Raw genomic sequence first — 18,795 nt, 5'->3', positions numbered from 1 at the left:
CAAATACAAAGCTAGGTTGTAAACAAAAAGGCTTCCGGGAGCGGGAGCCACAAACAGACGCAGATGACTTTTCTACCATTCATATAGTTTTAAATGATTTACAAGGATTGTTACGAAATAGGTTTAAAGTTAAATAGCCAAATGTCAAGAAACAGGTGGGTAAAAAATTTGAATACCCTCTAAAACTTGTGGACACTCAATCAAAATTAAATCCCTGGGTAAAATACACAAATAACCAAGAGCTTATCTACAGCTCTGTCATAATCACATTTTGAGAGGCGTTATAATGTCCACGGCTGCAAAACTGCTCACATCATGTCACACATCCCTTCCACAAAAGCAAAAATTCTTATATTTCCCCCTAATCGCATTGAGCCATCGAAAGCTATAATCACTACCAGCCATAATGTAGTCCCTCTTTTTGCCTGCTATGGGATAGTTCGGAGCCCAGGGAAAGTACGTCATTTTGCGGCCATCATGAAATACCCAGTGTCCTTCATTTGCTGCGTCCGACCCATCGATGTAGTAATTGCAAGGCCCAGTGTCTGCAAATAAGAGTGTGTTATCATAATTACTGCTTGACTGAAACACAAATAATACAGCATCACTTTAACTATTTGTGTATCGTTGAAATGAATATATGTTTGATATATCAATCCACCATTCTTTTATGTTATGATACCTTTTGCATGCTAGAACACTGCTGCTTGTGATGTTTTATCCTACCTGTGTTTATTCTGTAACCATACCATTGCATTGATGAATTGTTCTATCCTAGTTGTTTGCAAGACAATAACAGCGACATGAGCCCTTTCCGTAGTCATCGCTGAGTGCGGCGTTAAACAACAAACCAACCAACCAATCCATAGTGATGAGAAATAACTGCCAAAAGCCGACTCGATTGTATACGATCCCGACCCTATCATGATTTGGTTGGTTGGTTGGTTTGTTGTTGAACTCCGCACTCAGCAATATTCCAGCTATATGACGGCGGTCTGTAAATAATCGAGTCTGGAACAGACAATCCAATGACTGATATCATGAGCATCGATCCATGCAATTGGGATCGATGACATGTATCAACCAAGTCAGCGAGCCTGACCATCCGATCCCGTTAGTCGTCTTTTACGACAAGCATAGTCGCCTTTTATGGCAAGCATGGGTTGCTGAAGACCTATTCTACCCCGGAAATTCACGGGTCGACCTTATCATGAGCATGTGTTTATGTACCACTATCACATAGTGATGATACCAGGTGTTCACGAAAAGGTGAGCGTATTCTGCCCCCTAATGTGGCACCCGTCATTTATTGTTAACCGAACATAGGGTACAAGTCTAAATAGGGAATTGCACCGGACATCAGTTTTATCACTGATACATCAGACTTGGATATGTCTACCATAAAACTTTATACCAAGGACTTGATTTATTTGTTTGTTGTTTAACACCACACTTAGCAATATTCCATCTATAGGACGGCGATCTGTAAATAACGAGTCTGGACCAGACAATCCAGTGATTGACACCATGAACAACGATCCACGCAATTGGGATACGATGACATGCATCAACCAAGTCAGCGAGCCTGACCACCCGATCCCGTCAGTCGCCTTTTACGACAAGACCGTCAAACGACTCTGGCTCACAAGTTGTTGTTTTATTTAAGGGTTACATAACTAAAAGAATCAGTAAAGATTTCAAGAAATATTATGGTATACAGTATATTATATGTGGAGAATATGTTTCCGTGTTTGTTCAAGTAAATACTCTCCTTGCCTTTGAATGTGTTTTGGATGGGTGCCAATACGCTCCCCTTTTGGCGAATACCCGATAATCTCTATCTGATGGGGATTCATAAACACATGCTTACGTTGGTTTGGAGTTAAGCCGCGTTTAACAGTATTCCAGTTATACCTCGGCGTGTCAGCTTAATGTGAGCGGAAAGACCGAAGTGATGCAGGGTTCAAAAGTTTACCACCTTATTGAAACCTACGAGCACGGGTATGGTGCTGACAAACCTAGAAACAATATCGGTATTTGAAGCCCCCATCACAGGTTTCTGGCGTGCTCAAGGAACGCGATTCTGAAAAGCAAATTGCGGCACCTAAGACGTTTTGGCAACCCATGTTCGCACATGGTTATATCGGATAACAATAGACAAATCAATGCATGTATTCAACACAAATGTTTAATGCCAGGACGAAATGTATCAGTCTGATATATGAAACGTGCATACAACAGTAAGAGTAAAATGTACAAACCTGGTGACGAGTGAATCTGCTTGACGACGTGGTTCTGCTTGGCCTCACTGTCAATAACAACAAAGTGTTCTCCTCTGGATTTACAGTCAGCAAGACCTTTGCCGTACGTCATCTTCTCCTGATGAAGCTGGTAACAGAAGTTGAGGAGACGGTTGTGGACGTAGCCAGATGGACAATCACCTGAGACAGACAAGGGCACTGATCATCCTTATGTAAGAAAACTATTTTAGGAAACACAGTTCTGGTGCAACTGTATTGATGATAAAATACAAATATAATAATATGATAGTAGTGTTTGCGTTTTTTTAAAGTGCCGCTCATAGTGAACATAAAGTTACGTTGTTGAATGGGCATGTACATTTCAGACGGATTGATCAGAAGATTTCTGAGGCATGGAACCTTTAAAATGTAAGTTCACATGAATGAATAAATGAATGAATGAATTTATGAATGAATGAATGACCTGTTGTGACGCTGTAGTACACTGTTCCCGTCTCTTGTTCTCCATGCTGCGGCGACATGAACAACACGTCGTGGAGCTGACACCGCCGGTGTTGCCGTCTGTAGAATACAGACACACACGCCTCATTCTGGAGACAGAGATCAACGCATCGGACGCCACTAAAAACGTTTGAAAAATTCAGTTAGGATATTCATATTTACTGAAACGTCTGCCATGTTTGTTCTTTTAGTTCCTCGTCCAGTTCCAATAATGGCTGATGTGTAGGTACCCGTTAGAAGGATTATCAGAGCCACCAGCATCTTTCTCGCGCTCATCAACGACTGAAGTCAGTGTCATCTGAGGACCTATTCAAGGCATATGTACAGAGATGCGTCGCAGATTCACATATTGATTCAATGCAAATGAGTATGGAAATGTATTGAAATCGCACAGGAACTCAATGATAGCGTGTATGACATATTATATTCGTAATTAAAAAAATCCCACCCCTCTATAAACATATAGACAAGGAGTGACACCCGCCATCTTGGTTCTTATTCAAGATTTCGCACTCGGTTCGAATCACAGCTCGATATCGCATGAAATATGAATGTCACTTATTTCAACCTATTGGAACCTGCTAAACAAACCTAGGCTATACAATCATGTTCATCTATGGCGAACTTACCTCGTATTTCTTTTAAAACAACCATCAAATGTCAGCTCTATGCTGCGCCGCTGAGGTAAACAAGAAAAAGTTGGCCGGAAATTTAGGCGCTACACGGGCTTGAACTCTGCAAACGTTTCTGATTGGTTAAAATGTGTATCATAATATTAGCATATGGTGAAGGGAGGGTTTGGTTGGTTGGTTGGTTTGTTGTTTAACGCCGCACTCAGCATTATTCCAGCTATATGACGGCGGTCTGTAAATAATCGAGTCTGGACCAGATAATCCAGTGATTGACAGCATGAGCATCGATCCACGCAATAGGGATCGATGACATGTATCAACCAAGTCAGCGAGCCTGACCATCCGATCCCGTTAGTCGTCTTTTACGCGGGCATATTCGCCTTTTGCGGCAAGCATGGGTTACTGAAGACCTATCTACCCCGGATCCGGACGCTCTACCACTAGACCACGGAGGCGGTCATCACAAAGATCGACAAAATGGAGTAGAGATTTTGCTGGATGAGAGCATAGCTTTTTCTTTCACTGTACTGTACTCCCGGGTCGTGAAGGGAGGGAAATTCAACACCGTCGATGATAATCTGTTTCGAAATGGTAAACTATGCTGTAGATTTCCTTGTCAACCCCAACATTTTGCAAGCAGGCCTACCATTGACGGTTCTGAATTTCCCTCCTTTCACTGTGTGCTAATATTTCGATCCACTATTACTTATTTTAGCCAATCAGAAACGTTTGGCGAGTTCAAGACCGTGAAGCGCCGTTATTTCCGGCCACCTTTTTCTGGTTTACCTCGGCCGCGAAGCTTAGGGTTGAGATTTGATACACCCCAACCCCTCCCGATAACTCCAATCTCACCATATGCACTCCAAACCCTCCAATTTCATTCCAATCTTACCCCATGCGTTATCAGTCCCGATACACTCTAATCCCTCTCAGTTCACTCTGATCCCACCCCGTGCTAACTGATCTCTCCCGGGACATTCCAATCTCTGGGCTGAATACAAGTCCCAGGTATTGATATAAAGACAGTGGGTGTACCATCATCTCCACAGACTATCTAACATTACTAATTGTTTTCCCATCAAGTAGGGGTATACATGAATACTTGCTTTAAACATGTTCGTCCAGATATGGAGAATTTATAATTGATATTGAAACTTTTAATAACATAAAAGTGCGTGTTGTATTTTGTTAACTTTTTATGAGGAACTACTTTGTGATCATGCTGTCGATCACTGTTGTGACTGAGAAAGCGACTTGATCAGCTGTTGACTAGTCTTCGAAAGGTGCCATTTTATCATCAAAATGCATATAATACATGTACTATTTCATTGTCTCAATGTGTATGTTGCGTATTCACTGATAACAATAAGCACACGTACAGTTGTGTTCATTCGTTTAAGCGTGTTAATGCCCTATCATTATTAAGTTGCATACCAATGAAAGTGATACTGAAGAATATATATGAAATATCCAAAAGGAAGATCTTCTACTTACAAACCAGGACCATGTCATACCTCTGACACAATTGTATTAAATATTATTCTTTGTTTTGCACTTATGTTTTATTTTACAGTTTGTCATCGCTACGACTGTGGTAGTTATTGTTCTGCATATATACAGTGAGACCAATGTAGTCTCATCTGTAGACGACCCGTGAAGATCCGGGGTAGAATAGGTCTTCAGCAACCCATGCTTGACGTAAAAGGCGACTATGCTTGTCGTAAAAGGCGACTTCGGGATCGGGTGGTCAGGCTCCCTGACTTGGTTGATGCATGTCATCGTATCCCAATTGCGTGGTTCGGTGTTCATGGTGTCAATCACTGGATTGTCTGGTCCAGACTCGATTATTTACAGACCGCCGACATACAGCTGCAATCTTGCTGAGTGCGGCGTTAAATAACCAACCAACCAACCAATCATCTTTAGGCTTTTGGAATTAATAACTAAATTGTAAATATATTATCTTGGTCTCGTCGCTACATGGCTGATATAATGCCGATGCGACGTTAAATTTTAATTCACTCACTCACTCATCTGTACACTCTTGGAATAAGGTGAGGTGAGGTGAAATGGGGTTTAACGTCGCGTCCAAGATTATTGCACTTATTTAGCGACGTCCATGTATGTGTGTGTGTGTGTGGCTGCTTGTGCTAGTCCGGATTGATGCCGATTTATAGTGCTAGCTCACTGAGATACCATGCCTCAGTTTAACATGAATACCCCACTCAGACACAGTATACTGACTCCGAGCCGACCAATCCTTGTTTTAGTCCCTTAATGCCTATAGCGCCAGACAGGGCAACAACAAGTACTATCTTTTAACGTCTTTTGGTATGACGCGACCGGGGATCAAACCCCTGATCGGGCGGACGCTCTACCACTAGACCGCGGAGGCGGTCTCTTGGAATAAGGAAAAGAGTTTGCCGAGTACTGATGTAACATGCCAGTACGTACATGTACACATGCGTTTCCTTTCGCATTGATCAGGGATGGTTTATTTCATGGGTATTTTAAGCAATGAGCTGCTGTGTGGTTACCTATTCTTTTAGTGTGTGCCTGTGTGCTCAGATTCTGAATATGGTCTTATATTAACAAAACCTCAGAGCCTGTATCCTTTTTTCAACATGTAAGTAAACAGTTATTTTGATGACTTGAATTATTCGAAAAACTTCTTTACAGATGTAACCATGGACCCTTGCCAATATACTTTCTATGACATTAGATATAAGCCAACAATCAATACTTGCGTAGTGATTAGGCATTGTTTATTTCATGACTAGATTAAGCAATGAGCTGCTGTATGTTGTGTGGTAACCTGTTCTTTGCTGACGGTGTGTATACTGCGATGCTGAATATCGCCTTATACTGACATATACAGAGAGTCTGTATAATTTAGACCAAATCCTGTATTCAACATGTAAGTGAACAGTTATCATAATAGCAAAATCATTTGAAAAAACTTCTTTACAAAGGTAACCATGACTCTCTAAATGTAGACTGCGAGCATCAGTTTTGTTTTTACATTATCAGTAACTGATAAGTATGACGATATCCCGACTGCTGTAGACCATGTGTGCCTAGTTGAAAGATGGTGGGGTGAAATGGGGTTTCACATCGCGTCTAAGATTATTGCAGTTATATAGCGACGTGCATGTACGAGGATGACAGTTATTTCGAGCAATATTCCCGCACCACCTTGGTTTTCACAGCTTCTGAGGTACAATCGAGCATGCATACCAAGATTTTAAAGAGCGTCGTAAAACGATGTTTGATCAACGTTACAACATTCAAGGCCTTAGTAAAAATGTAAGTGTCACGGTAGACGTGTGTTTTTTTTCAGGTGAACAATTCATTTGCCTTTGCATGTGTTTGTGACGGGTGCAACCGATGGGTCAGCTAGCCGTCATATAGCTGGAATATTGCTGAGTGCGGCGTTAAACAACAAACAAACAAATACAAAGCTAGGTTGTAAACAAAAAATCTTCCGGGAGCGGGAGCCGCAAACAGACGCAGATGACTTTTTTACCATTCACATAGTTTTAAATGATCTACAAGGATTGTTACGAAATAGGTTTAAAGTTAAATAGCCAAATGTCAAGAAACAGGTGGGTAAAAACTTTGAATACCCTTTTAAACTTGTGGATACTCAATCAAAATTAAATCCCTGGGTAAAATACCCAAATACCCACAAGCTTATCTATAGCTCTGTCATAATCACATTTTGAGAGGCGTTTTAATGTCCACGGCTGCAAAACTGCTCACATCATGTCACACATCCCTTCCACATAGGTAACAATGCTTATATACCCCCCTAATCGCATTGAGCTATCGAAAGCTATAACCACGAGCAGGGAAGGTACGTCATATTACGGCCATCATGAAATACCCAGTGCCCTTCATTTGCTGCGTCAGACCCATCGAAGTAATAATTGCAAGGCCCAGTGTCTGCAAATAAGATTTATCATAATTACTGCTTGACTGACACACAATTAATACAGCATCACTTCAACTATTTGTGTATCGTTGAAATGAATATATGTTTGATATATCAATCCATCATTCTTTTATGTTATGATACATTGTGCATGCTAGAACACTGCTGCTTGTGATGTTTTATCCTACCTGTGTTTATTCTGGAACCTTACAATTGCATTGATGAATTGTTCTATCCTAGTTGTTTGCAAGACAATAACAGCGACATGAGCCCTTTCCATAGTCATCGTTGAGGGCAGCGTTAAACAACCAACCAATCCATAGTAATCAGAAATAACTGCCAAAAGCCGACTCGATTGTATACGATCCCGACCCTATCATGATTTAGTCGGTTGGATGGTTTGTTGTTTAATGCCGCACTCAGCAATACTCCAGCTGACGACCAATCTTAACGTTAATACCGTTTGTGTTCCTTATTGAACTTATAAGCAAGTTATGGGTGCTAATTGAACACTTTCAGCATCATTCACCAAGTTTATTACACCTTGCAACTTTATTACTAAACGGGTTGCTATGTGCATTTCACTTTGTAATAAGACTCTCCACCCGTTTTGTAATAATTATTACACTTTGCAACTTTATTACCAAACGGGTTGCTATGTGCATTTCACTTTGTAATAAGACTCTCCAGCCGTTTTGTAATAATTATTACACTTTGCAACTTTTTTTCTTTTTCAGTTGGTGCATTCTACCAAAGACAACATCACACACTATCTTTTGGCATATGCCTCCACAGCTTCCTTAATGATTTAACCAGCTCTGAACCCGATGAGTAGGAGGTCGTTCAAGATATTGTGGTCCATATTTGAATAACTGACGAGGATTGTTATTGTCAATAACAGAGAATTAATGTTAAATTGGTCCCTTGAAGATTCCTGTTGGAACAGGTCTTTCGCAACCCTCGCTTGTCTCAAGAGGCGACTGTGCTTGTCGTAAGAGGCGGCCAACGGGATCGGATGGTCGGGCTCGATTATTTACAGACCGCCGCCATCTGGAAATTTTCTGATTGCGGAGTTTAACAATAAACAAACGAATAAGTCGTCAGTATAGTTTTCAAAGTGTTTTATTGAAGACATTGAAGGACATTTCCAAGTTTGACGCCCTGTGAAGATCAGGGTTAGAAAAGGTCTTCAGCAATCCATTTTAAAGAGCCTCATACGACTCTGGCTCAGAAGATTTTGTTTTATATCAGGGTTACATAATTAAAAGAATCAGTAAAGCTTTCAAGAAATATTATGGTATACAGTAGAATAGGTTTCCGTATTTGTTGAAGTAAACTATGGACTTGCCTTTGCATGTGTTTTGGACGGGTACCAACGGTAGGGCAAAATATACAAACCTAGTGACGAGTTGATCTGCTTGACCACGTGGTTCTGCTTGGCCTCACTGTCAATGACAACAAAGTGTTCTCCTCTGGCTTTACAGTCAGCAAGACCTTTGTCGTAGGTCATCTTCTCCTGATGAAGCTGGTAACAGAAGTTGAGGAGACGGTTGTGGACGTAGCCAGATGGACAATCACCTTAGACAGACAAAGGCACTTATCATCTATATGTAAAAAAGTGAACATATGATATCATCCTATACATTAACAGGTAGCAGAGTGATAAAAACATTTTAGGTAACACAGTTCTGGTGCAACTGTATTGATGATAAAATACAAATATAATAATATGATAGTACTGTCTGCATCTTTTTAAAGCGCCGCTCAAAGTGAACATAAAGTTACGTAGTTGACTGGGCATGTACATTTCAGACGGATTGATCAGAAGATTTCTGAGGCAATGAACCTTTAAAATGTAAGTTCACATGAATGAATAAATGAATGAATGAATTTATGAATGAATGAATGACCTGTTGTGACGCTGTAGTACACTGTTCCCGTCTCTTGTTCTCCGTCCTGCGGCGACATGAACAACACGTCGTGGAGCTGACACCGCCGGTGTTGCCGTCTGTAGAATACAGACACACACGCCTCATTCTGGAGACAGAGATCAACGCATCGGACGCCACTAAGAACGTTTGAAAATTCAGTTAGGATATTCATACTTACTGAAACGTCTGCCATGTTTGTTCTTTTAGTTCCTCGTCCAGTTCCAATAAAGGCTGATGTGTAGCTACCCGTTAGAAGGTTTATCAGAGCCACCAGCATCTTTCTCGCACTCATCAACGACTGAAGTCACTCTCATCTAAGGACCTATTCAAAGCATATGTACAGAGATGCTTCACTGATTCACATATTGATTCAATGCAAATGAGTAAGGAAATGTATTGAAATCGGTCTTCAGCAACCAATGCTTGCCCTCTCAATTCACTCTGATCTCACCCTGTGCTAACTGATCTCTCCTGGGACATTCCAATTTCTTGGGTGAATACAAGTCCCAGGTATTGATATAAAGACAGTGGGTGTACCATCATCTCCGCAGACTATCTAACATAACTAATTCTTTTCCCCATCAAGTAGGGGTATACATGAATACTTCATGTGATTTTGGAACAACAATAAGCATTATTATATAATTCATGGCTTATGTATTTTAAAAAATGACAGAAATATGTTATTTGTACAGATATTTATTTTCGAAATTTTTGTATACTTGTTGCTTTAAACATATTCTTCCAGATATGGAGGATTTATAATTGATATTGAAACTTTTAATAACATAAAAGTGCGTGTTGTATTTTGTTAACTTTTTATGGGGAACTACTTTGTGCTCAAACTGTCGATCACTGTTGTGACTGAGAAAGCGACTTGATCAGCTGTTGACTTGTCTTCGAAAGGTGACATTTTATCATCAAAATGCATATAATACATGTACTTTTTCATTGTCTCAATGTGTATGTTGCGTATTCACTAATACCAATAAGCACACGTACAGTTGTGTTCATACGTAAAAGTGTGTTAATGCTCTATCATTATTAAAATGCATAGCATTGAAAGTGATACCGAAGAATATATGAAATATCCAAAAGGAAGATCTTCCACTTACAAGCCAGGACCATGTCATACCTCTGACACAATTGTATTTAAAATATTATATTTTTATTGCATTTACGTTTTCTTTTACAGTTTTTCATCGCTACGACTGTAGTAGTTGTTCTGCATATAATATACAGTGAGACAAATGTAGTCTCATCTGTAGACGAGCCATGACGATCCGGGGTAGAAAAGGTCTTCAGCAACCCATGCTTGACTTAAAAGGCTACTATGCTTGTCGTAAAAGGCGACTACTGTATCGGGTGGTCAGGCTCGCTGATTTGGTTGATGCATGTCATCGATCCCAATTGTGTGGATCGATGTTCATGATGTCAGTCATTCGATTGTCCGGTCCAGACTCGATTATTTACAGACAGCTGGAATCTTGCTGAGTGCGGCGTTAAATAACCAACCAACCAACCAATCGTCTGTAGGCGCTTGGAATTAATTATTAAAATGTACATATATTATCTTGGTCTCGTCGCTATATGGCTGAAATAATGCCGATGCGAAGTTAAATTTTAATTCACTCACTCACTCATCTGTAGACTCTTGGAATAAGGTGAGGTGAGGTGAAATGGTGTTTAACGTCGCGTCCAAGATTATTGCACATATATAGCGACTTGCATGTATGTGTGTGTGTGTGTGCGCGCGCGTTTGTGTGTGTGTGTGTGTGCGTGCGTGCAGTATAATCAACAGTGAGAGGTCACTTTCTTATACTCGCATGCCACTGAATAGAAACCTAGCCACAACAGCTAATGACATTCTATGAGTATTTGTCTGGCTGCCACTAACAATCATCAGATATAAAGTTGCAGTATGTAGTACCACATAACAATATTTACAAAGTGGATACTATCGACTCATCTGAAGGAGGACGTGCATAACTATCAAACCACATTTTATTTCAAATCGGCCATATTTACAGAGACGAAAGAGACAGGACACGTTTCTGAAGTCACTGGTACACCCACGGGTTCAAAACCAACAACCAAGTTTCAGTGTGTTCCTACATACATCAAGGTACACCAATTAGCAATCATTAAGCTAGTATTTACTTAATTACTGACTAAATAACAACTTAAAGACTATCAAAACTTGAGCACATAGGCTCATTATTCTTGCACTCGTTCAATCCCATTGAGAAGGGACTTAGTGCACGAGATATATTTATTGATATAAACGCAAAATATTTCTCTAATGCATATGCTTTTTGTCACTCGTATCTTGCCTGTGTTTGGGACTGATTGGTTTGTTGTTTAACGCCGCACTCAGCAATATTCCAGCTATATGACGGCGATCTGTAGATAATAGAATCTGGACCAGACAATCCAGTGATTTACATAATGAGCATCGTTCCACGCAAATGGGATACGATGACATGCATCAGCCAAGCCAACGGTTATTATGAATACACTAAAAAACAAAAACAAGAACGTTTTGATAATTTCCGAAGAGTAACCAACTACGTTTCAGGTATGTGATTGGGAGTTTGCGGTCTTGTGCTCACTAACTGTGCTAGGGATATAATTATAATTACACCTCATTATATAACCATCTCATTATTAATACTGACATGTAATAAGTGGACAAAGATTAGTTGTTTAATCTTCAAGAATTCAATTTAAATCAGTAATTGGGTTGTGTGTGTAACAAAAATCAAGGTGTGTTGATTCCGAATCTTTGAGTGTGTTTGAAAGGTCTCTGTGTGTGGTTTTAAAGGCTATTAACACTGTGCATACACAACACATCATATACGTACATGCAGATGCATAAAATGCATAGATCTCCCTTAAAAAATAATACAAGAATATCAAGTGGATAACAAAATATTCTGAAGTTGTTATTGCAACATTTACTTTTCTTTGTCGAAACTTTCGTTGCAGCAATGAATGTAATCCGGTCGACGGGGCACACCTGCCAACATGTCCAATATAATTGAGATGCTCAGATTCATAATCTATACCTCACATCTAAGTAACGGTTACTGCCTGCAAGAAAACGATCTTCATCTTTGACAGGATTGATACTTATAGAGGTCTGGGAGTGGATGTTTAGGGCGACATCCAATAGCTACATGTACATACTGTCGGAAAACCGTATCTCTACAGGTAGCAATGCGTATCTGATAAAAGCATATGACAGGTGATATTATTTAAAGAATAACCAACGAGCTACATGAATATAAGGACTTTTGGATTAATCTGGCGAGGAATTTTCAACATAAATATATTCGCGAGGGACAAACACTCCGTAAATCCGAGCTGCGAGCAGGTTATTCTTTATGTTATCCAAGGTATTTTTTCTGAGACAAAGGTTGGTTTCCTGATCTCAAGTGGAGTTCAGTTATTCTATTGATAACGTTGACGGAACGTCCTGTATACAATCGTTTGTGACGTCATGAACAATTATTTGGAAATGGAAAACTGGTTTATTGCATATAGAGAAGTTTCGATGAAGATTCTTACACCGTTATCAAGCTGGAGTGACTGCAACCAAGTGATGAGATTAAAATATGCATAACATGTTGTGATAAGCAAGTTAACATTAGCAAAAACAACAACAGGTAATGGACAACAAGTAACACACAGATGATTGGCCTGAGCCAGATGTACAGTAAGGATAACAAATAGCACACATGTTGGTTGGTTGGTTTCTGTTTAACGCCGCACTCAGCAATATTCCAGCTTTATGAGGGCGGTCTGTAAATAATCGAGTCTGGACCAGACAATCCAGTGATTGATAGCATGAGCATTGATCCACGTAATTGGGATCGATGACATGCATCAGCCAAGTCAGCGAGTCTGACCACCTGATCCCGTTAGTCGCCTTTTACGACAAGCTTAGTCGCCTTTTACGGCAAGCACGGTTTGCTGAAGACCGTTTCTAACCCGGATCTTCACGGGTAGTCTTTTTGGACTGATGCTACGGGTGGAGCAGCACACGGTCACCTTTTCGAGGACACTTGGTATAGTCACTATTTGATAGTGATTTATGGACACATTGATACCAGAATACATATGATGAATTATCTATGACCTACATGTATTAAGCAACAAGGGGGCGGTCGTGTAGCCTAGTGGTTAAAGGGTTCGCTCTTTACGCCGAAGACACGGGTTCGATTCCAGGTATGGGTACAATGTGTGAAGATCATTTCTGTTGTCCCCCGCCGTGATATTGCTGGGGTATTGCTAAAAGCGGCGTAAAACCATACTCACTCACAAGGGAGCTCTGGGTAAGTTTAAAGGTCATGCGTTCAATCATTATATTACAGATCCAGGATATGTTCCTTATATAATTCAGAGATCAGCTGCGTATTTGTGTAAACTACGCATTAAATAAGCTGAAATACGGGGACAAATTGAATTCTAGCGTATCAAATACAAAAAACTACCAATACACCATTGAAATAAATTAATGCGTATATTACATCTATTTGATTAGTACAAAGGTGTCTTTCTTACAAAGCTAGCCGTCATATAGCTGGAATATTGCTGAGTGCGGCGTTAAACAACAAACAAACAAATACAAAGCTAGGTTGTAAACAAAAGAGCTTCCGGGAGCCGCAAACAGACGCAGATGACTTTTCTACCATTCACATAGTTTTAAATGATTTACAAGGATTGTTACGAAATAGGTTTAAAGTTAAATAGCCAAATGTCAAGAAACAGGAGGGTAAAAAATTTGAATACCCTTTCAAACTTGTGGATACTCAATCAAAATTAAATCCCTGGGTAAAATACCCAAATAACCACAAGCTTATCTATAGCTCTGTCATAATCACATTTTGAGAGGCGTTTTAATGTCCACGGCTGCAAAACTGCTCACATCATGTCACACATCCCTTCCACATAGGTAACAATGCTTATATACCCCCCTAATTGCATTATGCCATCGAAAGCTATGACCACGAACAGCCATAATGTAGTCCCTCTTTTCGTTCCTATGGGGAAAGCCCGGAGCCCACGGAAGGTACGTCATATTACGGCCATCATGAAATACCCAGTGTCCTTCATTTGCTGCGTCAGACCCATCGAAGTAGTAATTGCAAGGCCCAGTGTCTGCAAATAAGATTTATCATAATTACTGCTTGACTGAAACACAACTATACAGCATGACTTCAACTATTTGTGTATCGTTGAAATGGATATATGTTTGATATATCAATCCATCATTCTTTTATGTTATGATACATTGTGCATGCTGGAACACTGCTGCTTGTGATGTTTTATCCTACCTGTGTTTATTCTGTAACCTTACAATTGCATTGATGAATTGTCCTATCCTAGTTGTTTGCAAGACAATAACAGCGACATGAGCCCTTTCCATAGTCATCGTTGAGGGCAGCGTTAAACAACCAACCAACCAACCAATCCATAGTCATCAGAAATAACTGCCAAAAGCCGACTCGATTGTATACGATCCCGACCCTATCATGATTTAGTTGGTTGGATGGTTTGTTGTTTAATGCCGCACTCAGCAATATTCCAGCTGACGACCAATCTTAACGTTAATACCGTTTGTGTTCCTAATTGAACTTATAAGCAAGTTATGGGTGCTAATTGAACACTTTCAGCATCATTCACCAAGTTTATTACACCTTGCAACTTTATTACTAAACGGGTTGCTATGTGCATTTCACTTTGTAATAAGACTCTCCACCCGTTTTGTAATAATTATTACACTTTGCAACTTTATTACCAAACGGGTTGCTATGTGCATTTCACTTTGTAATAAGACTCTCCAGCCGTTTTGTAATAATTATTACACTTTGCAACTTTTTTTCTTTTTCAGTTGGTGCATTCTACCAAAGACAACATCACACACTATCTTTTGGCATATGCTTCCACAGCTTCCTTAATGATTTAACCAGCTCTGAACCCGATGAGTAGGAGGCTGTTCAAGATATTGTGGTCCATATTTGAATAACTGACGAGGATTGTTATTGTCAATAACAGAGAATTAATGTTAAATTGGTCCCTTGAAGATTCCTGTTGGAACAGGTCTTTCGCAACCCTCGCTTGTCTCAAGAGGCGACTGTGCTTGTCGTAAGAGGCGGCCAACGGGATCGGATGGTCGGGCTCGATTATTTACAGACCGCCGCCATCTGGAAATTTTCTGATTGCGGAGTTTAACAATAAACAAACGAATAAGTCGTCAGTATAGTTTTCAAAATGTTTTATAGAAGACATTTAAGGACATTTCCAAGTTTGACGCCCTGTGAAGATCAGGGTTAGAATAGGTCTTCAGCAATCCATTTTAAAGAGCGTCATACGACTCTGGCTCAGAAGATTTTGTTTTATATCAGGGTTACATAATTAAAAGAATCAGTAAAGCTTTCAAGAAATATTATGGTATACAGAAGAATAGGTTTCCGTATTTGTTGAAGTAAACTATGGACTTGCCTTTGCATGTGTTTTGGACGGGTACCAACGGTAGGGCAGGATACGCTCACCTTTTGGCAAATACCTGATATCATCACTATCTGATAGTGATTCATAAACACGTGGTTACGTTGGTTGGGAAATACGCCGCTTTTAACAGTATTCCAGTTATATCACGGCGTGCCAGCTTGATGTGAACGGAAAGACCAAAGTGATGCAGGGCTCAAAAGTTTACCACCTTAATGAAACACACGAGCACGGGTATGGTGCTGACAAACCTAGAAACCATATCGGTATTTGAACCCACCATCATAGGTTTCTTGCGTGCTCAAGGAACACGATTCTGCAGAGCCAATTGCGGCACCTAAGACGTTCTGCTCGCACATGATCATTATATTGGATAACAATAGACAAATCAATGCATGTTTTCAACACAAATGTTTAATGCAAAGGACGAAATGTATCGGTCTGATATATGAAACGTGCATACAACAGTAAGAGTAAAATATACAAACCTAGTGACGAGTTGATCTGCTTGACCACGTGGTTCTGCTTGGCCTCACTGTCAATGACAACAAAGTGTTCTCCTCTGGCTTTACAGTCAGCAAGACCTTTGTCGTAGGTCATCTTCTCCTGATGAAGCTGGTAACAGAAGTTGAGGAGACGGTTGTGGACGTAGCCAGATGGACAATCACCTGAGACAGACAAAAGCACTTATCATCTATATGTAAAAAAGTGAACATAGGATAACATCCTATACATTAACAGGTAGCAGAGTGATAAAAACATTTTAGGTAACACAGTTCTGGTGCAACTGTATTGATGATAAAATACAAATATAATAATATGATAGTACTGTCTGCAACTTTTTAAAGTGCCGCTTAAATTGAACATAAAGTTACGTAGTTGAATGGGCATGTACATTTCAGACGGATTGATCAGAAGTTTTCTGAGGCATGGGACCTTTAAAATGTAAGTTCACATGAATGAATAAATGAATGAATGAATTTATGAATGAATGAATGACCTGTTGTGACGCTGTAGTACACTGTTCCTGTCTCTTGTTCTCCGTCCTGCGGCGACATGAACAACACGTCGTGGAGCTGACACCGCCGGTGTTGCCGTCTGTAGAATACAGACACACACGCCTCATTCTGGAGACAGAGATCAACGCATCGGACGCCACTAAGAACGTTTGAAAATTCAGTCAGGATATTCATATTTACTGAAACGTCTGCCATGTTTGTTCTTTTAGTTCCTCGTCCAGTTCCAATATGGGCTGATGTGTAGGTACCCGTTAGAAGGATTATCAGAGCCACCAGCATCTTTCTCGCGCTCATCAACGACTGAAGTCACTCTCATCTAAGGACCTATTCAAAGCATATGTACAGAGATGCTTCACTGATTCACATATTGATTCAATGCAAATGAGTAAGGAAATGTATTAAAATCGGTCTTCAGCAACTAATGCTTGCCCTCTCAGTTCACTCTGATCTCACCCCGTGCTAACTGATCTCTCCTGGGACATTCCAGTCTCTTGGGTGAATACAAGTCCCAGGTATTGATATAAAGACAGTGGGTGTACCATCATCTCCACAGACTATCTAACATTACTAATTCTTTTCCCCATCAAGTAGGGTTTTATGTAGGTGATACGCTTTGGCCATTGACACATAATCCAGTACACTGTCTTGAATGGTTTATTTTATAACTTCAGCATAGATTGATGAATACATTTTGATTCAGTCTTGAATCATTGACAGATATTTTGTATTATGTCTTTCCTTTAAATTCCTTTACTGGCCCTTTAATTGTAAGGCCTATTGTTGACAGGTACAAGCTATAATAAAAACAAATGGGAAATATTACAACTTGTAACTATGGTAGTAAGTACATGTTATGTTATTTTCAACATTATATTCCGGATTTTAAACGAAAGATCTGTGATACACACTTCAACCTTCTCAACATGCAATTTACCCGTTTACACCATTTACATTTGTTATAGCATTGCTAGTTATGATTTACATGTTGTTCCTTATATATATTGTTAATACTTACAAATTTTATGGGCCATTTACACCCTACACAAGTTCATTCTTCCCCGCCCTTAAGGCGGGGAAGTATACGGGAAACGTTAATTTTGAAGCATGTATGTCGACATGTTGGTTTATTTGAAATTTCAAGCCATGCATTTACGGAAACAAAACATACAAATCATGTGCGTGGAATGTTGATGCTATTCTTTTCCAGCAATAAGAGATACTTCAAAATCGTCTTTATGTAGTTAATTGATGCATCTGGCCGTTTCTGGTCATTAGCTGACATTATTAAACCATTCATGTGTAATCCGATGTCCTTTTTTCCTCAAGGAATAATTTTCTGATTTTCATGGTGTATACAAAAGAAGAACTGTGCCCTGGAGATCGTTAATAACAGCATAATAAAAATTATGTTCTGAATATGCTTATTCATGAACAACGACGACATCTCAATTTAAATGTAATATGGCTGAATTCCACATTCTACATACCACACTTTTGATTGTTTGGATGCTCATGTTCCCTGGAAATATTTGGAATAGTTATATTCCGTATTTTGAATTAACCCAGTGCCCCGTGTTTTTTTTATCAGTGCACCGCACTTAGCCACATGTGAAACGTTTGGTAGCAAAGTCAAAGCAAAATCGGAGTAGTGTGTCGGCGAATTTGCATCAAGGCTGTAGTATTTTTCAACCGTTTAATGGAATTCAATGTACAGCCGTAGCTCTGGTCACTCATATATTTTGTGTCCCATGGCTCAAATCCATTTTCGTCTGCACCGTGTTCCACTGACCTCGATAATCTGTTGGATGAAGGCACAACTCTCTAGTCCCATAGTTAACACCGAAGGCTATGAGTGGTATTTAGGTCATAATCAGCTCCCAGCAGCCACTGCCTCAAGCGATATTGTCTACATAACAGATCAGTTTTATGGCTCCGTCACAGGTGCTCCAAACATTGAAGCAGGGAAAACAAATTTCATAGAATCATTTCAACAAGCAATATTGA

This window comes from Haliotis rufescens, unplaced genomic scaffold (assembly GCF_023055435.1).
Source record: "Haliotis rufescens isolate VD_foot unplaced genomic scaffold, xgHalRufe1.0.p SCAF_76, whole genome shotgun sequence".
Lineage (NCBI taxonomy): Eukaryota > Metazoa > Mollusca > Gastropoda > Lepetellida > Haliotidae > Haliotis > Haliotis rufescens.
The sequence above is the reverse complement of the archived record's forward strand: the minus strand, read 5'-3'. Positions refer to the sequence as shown.